This window comes from Castor canadensis, chromosome 14 (genome assembly GCF_047511655.1).
Source record: "Castor canadensis chromosome 14, mCasCan1.hap1v2, whole genome shotgun sequence".
NCBI lineage: Eukaryota > Metazoa > Chordata > Mammalia > Rodentia > Castoridae > Castor > Castor canadensis.
The window spans coordinates 23,315,033-23,325,747 of NC_133399.1; the positions used below are offsets into that span (position 1 = coordinate 23,315,033).

The 10,715-nt window shown below is 36.1% G+C and overlaps 1 pseudogene; it reads left to right on the forward strand.

Moving 5' to 3' along the window:
- Nucleotides 1-277: 277 nt before the first annotated feature.
- Nucleotides 278-2,301, forward strand: LOC141416172 (olfactory receptor 7E24-like; annotated as a pseudogene).
- The last annotated feature ends 8,414 nt before the right edge of the window (nucleotides 2,302-10,715 follow it).

The following is a 10,715-nucleotide window of genomic DNA, read 5'->3' on the forward strand; positions in this document are numbered from 1 at the left end:
CTATTCTTGTGAGTATTTTTCTTCCCTTCTACTTCCATTAATGTTAGTATGTCCTTAGAGAATTGGTACCATCATATAAACCAATTCCACTAATTATAAGCTCTGTGTATTGAGATTAAAAAGTCATATAGTAGTCAATTCTCAGCCTGTTCTTCTGACCCTTCGATATGTCAACCTGTCCTTATCTATCTCCTCTCTTGTTATCTGCACCAACAATCTCCTGTCTGACACTGAATTCACATACATTCAAAAGACTGAGGAAGAGTCTTCAACAGGCATGGGAGGTTCTTCAGATTTTCACCCTTTGGTCATAAACAATCAGATAAGCATCTTAATCCAGTAAGTGTTGGGTCATGATGTGGGCAGGGCAATTAGAAGTACAGCTTCTGCACCATGAAGACAATGGAACACATTACTTCTAATATAGAAATGTAGTTAATCAAGAAAAAAGGGGGAAAGAAAGAGTGTTGGGATAAATATAATGAAAGAATATATATGTATGTACACATATACATATATATGTATATATGAAGCTAGCATAAGGAAACCATCTATGTGAAAAATGGGGAAGTTGAGAGGGGATTGAAAGGAGTAGTATAGAGAGATGTAATCTATCCAACATACATTGCATACATCCATGGAAATAACATAATGAAACTCCTTTCTTTAATTAATTTCTATTCATATAAAATTTATATCCTCACACTAGCTAAAAATAGAAAGAATAAATACGTATCTTGCATGCTATATATTTTACTGACCTTGTATGTTATTGATGCAAGTAAACAACTAATAAATATGAGTTAAATTGTATATAATTTGAAAGAGAATATGAGGGAGAAATTATATTCTTGAATAAGTGTAATTAGTATTGGAAAATTGTCATGCCATGGTATTTTCTGATGAAATATCAACTTTAGTGTTCATGTAATTCAGTCCTACTTCAAGTAGTATCTATAAATATTGTGATCAAGGAAAATTACACATTTTTTAAAAAAGAAGGAGGTATTTTTTATTGTTTCTTAAGTTCCTTCAATTAGAAGAATTTTCTTAAATGGAAATGGATATTACCTATTCTCAACAGTTACAAAGTAGATTGTACATTCTTGTTACCATGATCTTATTGTTTCTTATATACTTGACCTTTTAACAATGTGTGTCGCTAAAATAAATGTGTGTAGAAAGAGGGGATAACAAATACACCAAGAGTGAAAGACTTCTAGAAACTTGAATTTGCCACATTTGAAATGTAGTTCAGCATATGTTGCGATCAAGTGTGAATTCTATGTCATGATTACTTAAATCGTTTACCATTTAACTTTGCATTTTTCTGACAAAATTTCTTTTTCAGCAGGTTTGAAAACAGGTTAGAACCAATAACTCTATCCAATGTATCACAATTTCATCTCCTGGGGCTCTCAGAAGATCCAAAACTGCAGCCATTTCTTTGGATTGCTGTTGTCCATGTACCTAATGGCAGTGATTGGGAACCTGCTTATCATCTTGGTTGTCAGCTCTAACTCACACCTCCACAACCCCATGTACTTCTTCCTTTCCAACCTGTCCTTGTCTGATATATGTTTTATCTCCTCCACAGTCCCAAAGATGATTATGAACATACAACTTAAAAGTAGAGATATTTCCTATGTGGCCTGTCTGTCACAGATGAGTCTTGTCATTGCTTTTGCGTGTATGGAGGACATGCTTCTGACTGTGATGGCCTATGACAGGTTTGTGGCCATCTGTCACCCCTTTCATTATCCAGTCATTATGAACCCTTGCTTCTGTGGTGTTTTACTTTTGGGGGTCTTTCCTGTTTAGCCTTTTAGGTTCTCAAATGCAAACTTTGATTACCTTACAATTTACCTGTTTTAAAGGTAAAGATGTTTGTAATTTCTCCTGTGACCGTTCTCAACTTCTCAATCTTTCCTGTTCTGAAAGCTTTAAAAATATCATAGTAATGTATTTTATTGGTGCTACATTTGGTTTTGTCCCAGTTTCAAGGATCCTTTACTCTTACTACAAAATTATTTCTTCCATTCTCAGAATCTCATCATCAAGTGGAAGGTACAAAGCATTCTCGACCTGTGGGTCTCACCTGTCAATGGTTTGCTTATTTTATGGAACAGGCCTTGGTGTGTACCTTGGTTCAGCTGTATCACATTGTTCCAGCAAAGGGGTTGTGTCCTCATTAATGTACACTTTGTCACCCCTTTGATGACTCCCTTCATCTATAACATGAGGAATAGAGACATAAGCAGGACCTTGAAGCGACTTCAGTGTAGAACAATTTTTACTTAGACCTATTTTTTCCAGTTGGAATGTACTTTTTTGAGCAAATAACAAAACTGAACACTCGCATTGAGTACTGTGGCCTTGTTCTCATAAATTTGACATTGATGGGTTGAGTAAGTCCAATTTATCATTGTGGAAGTGTAGTTGTCAATGTAGCAGTGGATAATTCTTGAGTTTTTAAATTAACACAAATTTTCAGTCTAGAAGGAAGAAAACTATCTAGAGATTGTTGGTAGTGATGATAATACTAAAATGTTAGTACAATTAATGTTACCAAACTTTCTCCTTAAAAATAGTAGGACGGGATATTGTATGTGTTTTACCACAATGAACAAAGGAAACAAATACTAAACAGATATTGTCCCTAAGGAAGTATCAGATGAATAGAGGTAGGGTAAAAGAGAGGGTGAAGGATGGCTAATATGGTGGATATAATTGTTATACAAGGAGGAAAAAAGAACAATGAAACATGTTGAATAGTTCTAAGAAGGTAGAGTAGGGGATATGAGGATTAATGATGGAGGGTGGGAATCTGTTTAAGGTACATTGTAAGTACATATGTAAATGTCACAATGTATCCCCTAAGTATATGCTAAAAATAAAAATAAAAACATCTTAGGATGTCTGTAATTAATTGTATAATTAATGGTGTACCTTAGCTTCCTTCCAAGTAGATGAAGGGCCCCAAATCTTTGTATACATTCATATTCTCTTTTTCTTCTTCCTCTATTAATATTCAGAATCAGCAAAGAACTATTTTGGGTACTTTTGGTCCTTGAGACTCCAAGGTCCAGCAGTAATAAATGGTAGGGCTGTTCTTCTATCACTTAAGATTGGTGATTACACTTCTTCCGTAGCCAAACCTCTGTTTCTTCATACATAAGGAAACACCTATGCATCAAAAAGTTCCTATCAGACAGTGTTCATGTGAATGGCACAGATGGGATCTGAGGCTTCATTGGACCTCATCAGAGGGTCTTTATCCATTAATGCTGATCATGACACAACAGTGACACAGATTCACCCAGTACATGCTGTGAAGGAGAAAGGATGGAAGATGGTCTACTAAAATCTTGAAGATAAAGTTGAATGTTGTATAGGGAGGTGTGCAGATACCCATGGCAAAATTTTACCTATGACTGCTAGAAATTTGTGTAATCTGTTGTCTCATTCAAAATTTTGCTTCTCTCCCACAGTGGTACTACTTCCCATAGACATAATATCCATGACTTCAGAAAATCACAGAAGTGTGACTAGAAAGGTGAACAACATTTAAGAGATAACTCAGTGACAGAAGAAAATAGAAAATTAGGCTATAGCTCCAACACTGGCTCCATCGAGGGATGACAATTTAAGCCACATGGCCCTGTGAAAAAAATGGCTATTCTTGACCAGGATATACCCACATTTCCCCTAAGCCTTAAAATCAGTGTAGGGATTTAGTGTGATAGTGAGTGCTACAGTAGAGCAGGTAAGTTTCAGAGACAAAGACAAAATGTTACTTCCCTTATTTTAGAGAGCTACAGCAAGCCATCTTAAAAAAAGAGCCTATTGTTTTAGACTCAGATATTTTGTGGACATGAAAATAAGGAACAATCACAGCACAAGTAGTATTGAGGGATCATGTACATTTCTCAGTGGGATATGACCACATGAGGTGCTCATTGAGAGGTACAGGTTCTGACAGGAACACACTAATAGGGGGTCAGAATTTCTTCTGTATTTCATATTTACCATGGTGAGAAAGAAATGCAGGAAACAATCACATTCACAATTGCATCAAAATAATGAAATACCTAGGAAAAGACATAACTGAAAAGGTGAAAGACCTCTATAATGAAACTATAAAACACTGAAGAAATTAATTGAACAAGACTCAAGATGATAGACCTATCTATAATGCAGATAAATAGGCATAATTAGTGTTGTGTAAAAGTGATGTAAAAAGTCAATGTGGGGCTTTGAAGAGTGGCTCAAGTAGTATAGCAACTGTCTAGCCAGTGTGAAGTCCTAAGTTTAAATCCCAGTACCATAAAAATAATAATTAAAATAAAATAAGTACCATACATTGTCCCTATAAAAATCTCAATGACAACTCTCACAAAATTTGAAAAAAACATTAATTAAATTTATATGGAAATATAAATGACCTTGAATAGACAAAGCAATCCTGAACAAAAAGACCAATGCTGGAAATTGTACTTAAAATTGTACTGCAGTGACATAAAAACAAATCAGCCTTGAACTCATCCCCCCCACAAACTCACACACACAAATCAATGGTATTATAAAAGCCTAAGATACACAAGTTCTTACAGAAAAATTTATCTGATGTGTGACAGAGGCACCAGAAACGATTCATTAGAAGAAACACAGCTATTATTCTGTGTATCTATATTGCTGAAACACTATTTGAAAAATAGTCATTTCTGAAAAACAGCAACAAATAAACAGCCACTGTATTTTTTTATACATTTGAATGCATGTATGTATAAAAGTGTTGTCACTTGAGAGCAGTATACTTTCAGACAAATTTCTTAGCTGTTGGAGACAGTCCTCTGAAAATTCTTCCTTGCTTATTGTCCACCTTCTTCTATACACAAGCACTTAAGAAATACCAGTGACCAATGACAGAAGATCTAGATCATTAGAGATAAGAAACCCATCATCACAATAAGATACAGCCCACTCCCAGGAAAAAATACACAATAGGTAGCATCCACACACCTTTAAGGAAAATATCATTATAATTGAAGGAAATTAAAGAATATCCAGTTATAACTCTGTTTATCGTAAGAAAATGGAGCAAGTCTATTTTGAGCAAGGCAACTCAGTCTCAGAAAGAGAAATGTTAAGTTTTCTATGGTATATAGACTATAGACCTATGTCATTACAATAAGGTATGATTGTAAAAGGCATACTGTTTTTTTTAGATCCAGCAGTAATATGGGAGGGTATAAGAGAGTGTAGTAAACATAATAATATGAACTAGTGCTGAATGATTTCTAAATATCACTGTCTAAGTTATGTGTTCTATATAAACTGCTTCATTTACTCTGTACAGATTCACAGTAATATTATTTTACATAAAAAGGAACACAGCACTACATGTACTTAAAACAGGCTTTTGAGTAAAAAGAGGGGAGAGTTTTTCAAGCAGGGTGTCTGCAAAGGACATCTTCCTACAATGATCTAATGTATTGTTCACTTGACAAATCAACTGTTTTACTTTACTGGCTCTCCAGCAAGGCATTCCTTTTCTATTGAGATCTTCCCTTTCAGACCTGAAGGTAGCTCACAGTGGAGTGCAGTTGGAATCTCTGTATGAACCAACTATAGAAAGGATTCTGGAGATCACAGGCAAAGATCATGAAAATAAAATGCATAAAGTAGTCAATAATGATGTCTCTTGTGCTCTAATCTATGATATTCTTGTATCTGTGACACTCTTTTCCAATTGCATAGCCATAAATACCAATCTAAAAATTAGGAACAAATTAAGGATTTGATTTCATTCCTGCTCAGGATCCTAGAAAGATTTTACTGTTTCTCAGATATAATAGTGGCATAGACATCTAGACCCCTTTGGAAATGTTCTGTTATATTGGAAGCAATGAAAGGGTTGCCATGAGAGTCCCAAGGACTGCTAGCTTAACTTCTAATTAGAAACCACCAATTTCTGTAATATATGGAAGTTTCCCTATAACTCTGAGACTCTGTGTTGACATTTGATATATTTTCTAATTGATAAAATGAAACTGAGAAAAAACAACAAATATGGAATGGTCCCCTTATAACATGATGAGCCTATGATAATGATAAAATTGAAATTCATATAATTCAGCTGACCAATCTGAAGATGCAAAACTCTGATTTCTGTAATGTGGTGTTTTGTTTTTTTATTTGTGTAATAATGTGCCTATAGTTAGAGAGGATTGAGTCACTCCTTCTTTAATTCTAAAGATCCTGTATTTACCCTGACACACAGTCAGAATATAATAAAAATGAAAATCTCAACTAAACATTGTTTTAGTACCTCCTTGGTTCACAAAAATGGCCAAAACCATACTTCAGAGAATTTTTTAAGTACATTTAATTGAAAAGTAAAATGATGTAATTGATAAGGACTGATTTTATTAATTTTATTTATTTTTATTATTCATTTATTCACATGTGAGTACATTTTTTTGGTCATTTCTCTCCCTTGGCCCACTCTCCCAACCTCTCCTCTGCTCTCCCCCTCATCTCCAGGCAGAACCTGTTCTGCCCTTATCTTTAATTTTGTTGAAGAGAAGACATAAGCATAATAAGGAAGACAAAGCATTTTTGCTAGTTGAGATAAGGATAGCTATACAGAAAGATTCTTATCATTGCTTTCATGTACAAATGTGTTAAACCCAAGTTGATTCATCTCTAACTGATTTTTACACTAGTTCCTGATCCCCTTTTCATGATCACCTCTGTCACTTTAAGGTTTCTCTATTTGTTTCCCTTAAGTGGGGACATCAAACACTTTCATGTTTTGGATCTTCTACGTAGCCCCATATCTCACATATGTGCTCCCCCCTTGTCATGTGACCCAAGTCCAACAACATTGCTGCATTTTCCCTAGATCTAAAGCCTGCATATGAGGGAGAGCATACGAATTTTGGTCTTCTTACCTGGCTAACCTCGCTCAGAATGATGTTCTCCAATTCCATCCATTTACTTGCAAATAATAATGTCATTCATCTTCATGGCTGAATAAAATTCCATTGTGTATAAATACCACATTTTCTTGATCCATTCATCAGTAGTGGGGCATCTTGGTTGTTTCTATAATGTGGCTATTGTGAATAGTGCTGCAATAAACATGGGTGTGCAGATGCCTTTGCAATAACCTATGTTGCATTCCTTTGGGTATATACCCAGGAGTGGAATTACTGGATCATATGACAGATCTATGTTTACATTTTTAAGAAGCCTCCAATTTTTTTTGCAGAGTGGTTGCACCACTTTATATTACCACCAGAAGTGTATGTGGGTTCCTTTTTCCCCACATTCTCCCCAACATGTGTTGTTGGTGGTGTTTTTGATGATTGCTATTCTAATAGGGATGAGGTGGAATCTTAGTGTTCTTTTCATTTGCATTTCCCATATGGCTAGAGATGGTGAGCATTTTTTCATGTGTTTTTTGGCCATTTGAATTTGTTCTTTTGAGAAATTTCTGTTTAGTTCAGTTGCCATTTCTTAATTGCTTCATTGATTTTGGGAGAGTTTGGTTTCTTATGGTCCTTGTATCTTGTCTGATGTATAGCTGGCTAATATTTCCCCCCACTGTGTGTGTGCTCTCTTCAGTTTAGAGACTATTTCTTTTGTTCTGCAGTTTTTTAATTTTATGAAGTCCCTTTTGTCCATTTTTCTCTTAGTTGTTAAGCTGCTGGTGTTCTTTTGAGGAAGTCCCTGCCTGTTCCTGTTAAGTCCAGAGTAATTTTGGATAAGGATCCATGAGCTGCTGGGAAGAATGTATATTGTGCAGCAGTTGGATGAAATATTCTATAGATATCAGCTAGGTCCATTTGATATATGGTGTGATTTAGTTCTAGGATTTCTTTATTGACTTTTTTGTTTGAATGACCTATCTATTGGTGATAGAAGGGTATTTAGGTCTCCCACTACCACTGGGTTGGAGTTTATATACATTTTTAGGTCCTTTAGAGTATGTTTGATGAAGTTGGCTGCATTGATATTGGGTGAATATAGGTTGACAATTGTTATTTCCTTTGGTGTATTTCTTCTTTTATTAGTATAGAGTGCTCTTCTTTATCTCAGTTGATCAATGTAAGTTTGAGGTCTTGTTTATCCAAGATAAGTATTGCTACTCTTGCCTGTTTTTGTGGGCCACTGCCTGGGTAAATCTTCTTCCAGACTTTCACTGTCAGCCAGTGCTTGTTTCTGTCAATGAGGTGGGTCTCCTGTAGGCAGCAGATTGTTGGATCTTCCTTTTTAATCCAGTTTGTCAATCAATGTCTTTTGATGTGGGAATTAAGTCCTTTAATGTTCAGTGTTAGTATCGATAGGTATGTGGTGATCCTTGTCATTTAGTTGTCTTTGTTGTTTAAGGGTTTGATTGTGTGCAGCTGAATCAATGTTACTCTCTATTTTCTTGCCTTTTCTTCTCCTGTGGTTTGGTATTGCCAGCATTTTCATGGTTTTGTTTGATTTCACTTTCTGTGTGCACAATTTGGAGAACCTTTTTTAGTGATGGCTTGGTTGTCATATATTGTTTTAGCTTCTGCTTATCATGGAAGACTTTTATTGCTACATCTATTTGGAATGATAGTTTTGCTGGGTAGAGTATCCTAGGATTGAACTAATTTTCATTCAGTGCCCAGAAGACCTCACTCCATGCTCTTCTTGCTTTTAATGCTTCCATTGATAAATCTGTTGTGATTTTACATTTGAATGTTATTTGTTTTTTCACTTACATCCTTCAGTATTCTTTCTCTAGTCTCTATATTTGTTGCTTTAATGATAATAAGTTGTAGGGTAGTTCTATTTTGAAAATGTCTCTTTGGTATTCTGGAGGCTTCCTGTACCTAAATGGGAATAGTTTTCTCTAGATTTGGAAATTTTTCTGTTATTATTTTGTTGAATATATTATGCATTCTTTTTGCTTTCACCTCTTCTTCTTCAATGCCCATGAGTCTCTGGTTTGGTCTTTTGATGGAGTCAGTGGGTTCTTGCATCTTCTTTTCACAGGTCTTGAGTTGTCTGACTAACAGTTCTTCAGTTTTTTCTTTAATTACCATTTCATCTTCATGTTCTGAGATTCTGTCTTCTGTTTGTTCTATTCTGCTGGAAAGTCTTTAAATGTTGTTTTGTATTTCTGTTTCATTCTTTTTTCTGAGGTTTTCCATATTGTGGGTCACTTCTTTAGTATTCTCAGTTTTTGATTTAACTCATTTCTCTTTCTATTTATGGTGTTCTCACTTTCAATTTGGTGCTTATTTAGGGCTTCTATGATGTCATTTATTTGTTTTTGTGTTTTCTCATATTCTTTATTTTTGCTGTCTTGGAATTTCTTGAGTACCTCCTGTACATTTTGGTTCACCATGTCTAGTAACATCACTATGAAATTCTCATTGATTACCTGCAGGATTTCTTCCTTTGGTATGTTCTTTTGAGCTTTGTTGGGTTCCTTGACATAGTTTATCTTTGTTTTGTTGGAGTCTGGATCTGGGTATCTGTATTCTTCATTTCCCTCTGAATCATGTACTAATTTATTTTTGGGGGAGAATGGTTCCATTTCTTTTTCATCTTCCTATATTTCCACTTGGTACCATTTCTGTCCCTGAACTATGTGTAATTTAGCATTAGCTGAGTTGCAATAGTAAAAGTAACAAAAACCAAGAAAGAAGGAGAAAAAGGAGAAAGAAAAAGAAAGAGAAAAAAAAGAAAGAAAAGAAAGTGGAAAATGGTGACCAAAAAAATCAAGAGGGGGAGATGGTGGATGATCAAACAGCAAACCAGACAAACCTTTAAAGCAACACAAAAAAAATTAAATAAATAAAATAAAATCACCTGTTCTGGGACAGTAGAATCATCATCTTTGCTGTACTGGTATTACTCCTTCATCATCCAGTCCTGTCTGTCTGTGTCTTCTAGGTAGGTTTGGAGCCCTCTGGCAGGTGGTAGGGGGGCAGGTGGAGGCCTGGTGGGCCTGCAGAACAGAGGCCTGGTGGAGTGGGGATCTGGCAGTCCTGCAGAATGGGGCCTGGCATGCCTGTAGGGCATGGGCCTGGCAGAGCAGTTATTGGTGGGTTACAGAGCTGGGGCCTGGTGGGCCTGTGGAGTGGGGGCCGGTGGTCTGGTTGGGCAGGATCCCAGTGGTTCAGAGATCTGGTCAGCCTGCACAGCAGGGGTCTTGCAGGTCCACCAGTTGGGAGCCTGGTGGAGTGATGGCCCAGAGGGCTTGGGGAGTGGGGACTCTGTGGACCTGTGGGGCTCAGGCTAATTGGGCATCAGCTGGCTGTTCTTTTAGTAAATCTTAGCTTGGAGAAGTCTTCCATGAGCTACATGTTCAGAGTGCCAATATTTTGGCTCTCCCTTGTGCTTTACCTCAGCCAAGGGTGTCTGCAGTACCTCAGGAAGGTCCCTGATTCATGGAGCTCACCTAGTCTGCAACTGTGTCCCAGTCACCATCTTGGATCCTTAAGGACTGATTTTAATGAGATAAATTTTAATTCTTTAATAGTTAGGCTACTCCTGAAATGTTTATTGAAATTCAAACAACTATTCTTCACAAACATTCTCTGGAAATTCTCACTTGTTTGAAAAGAGGTGTGAGAATTTTGTAAAGACAAATTGTTATAATAATAAAACAATCAATTATATAATGTGCCTACCTTTGTTAATGCAGTATTCTATTTAAAACATGT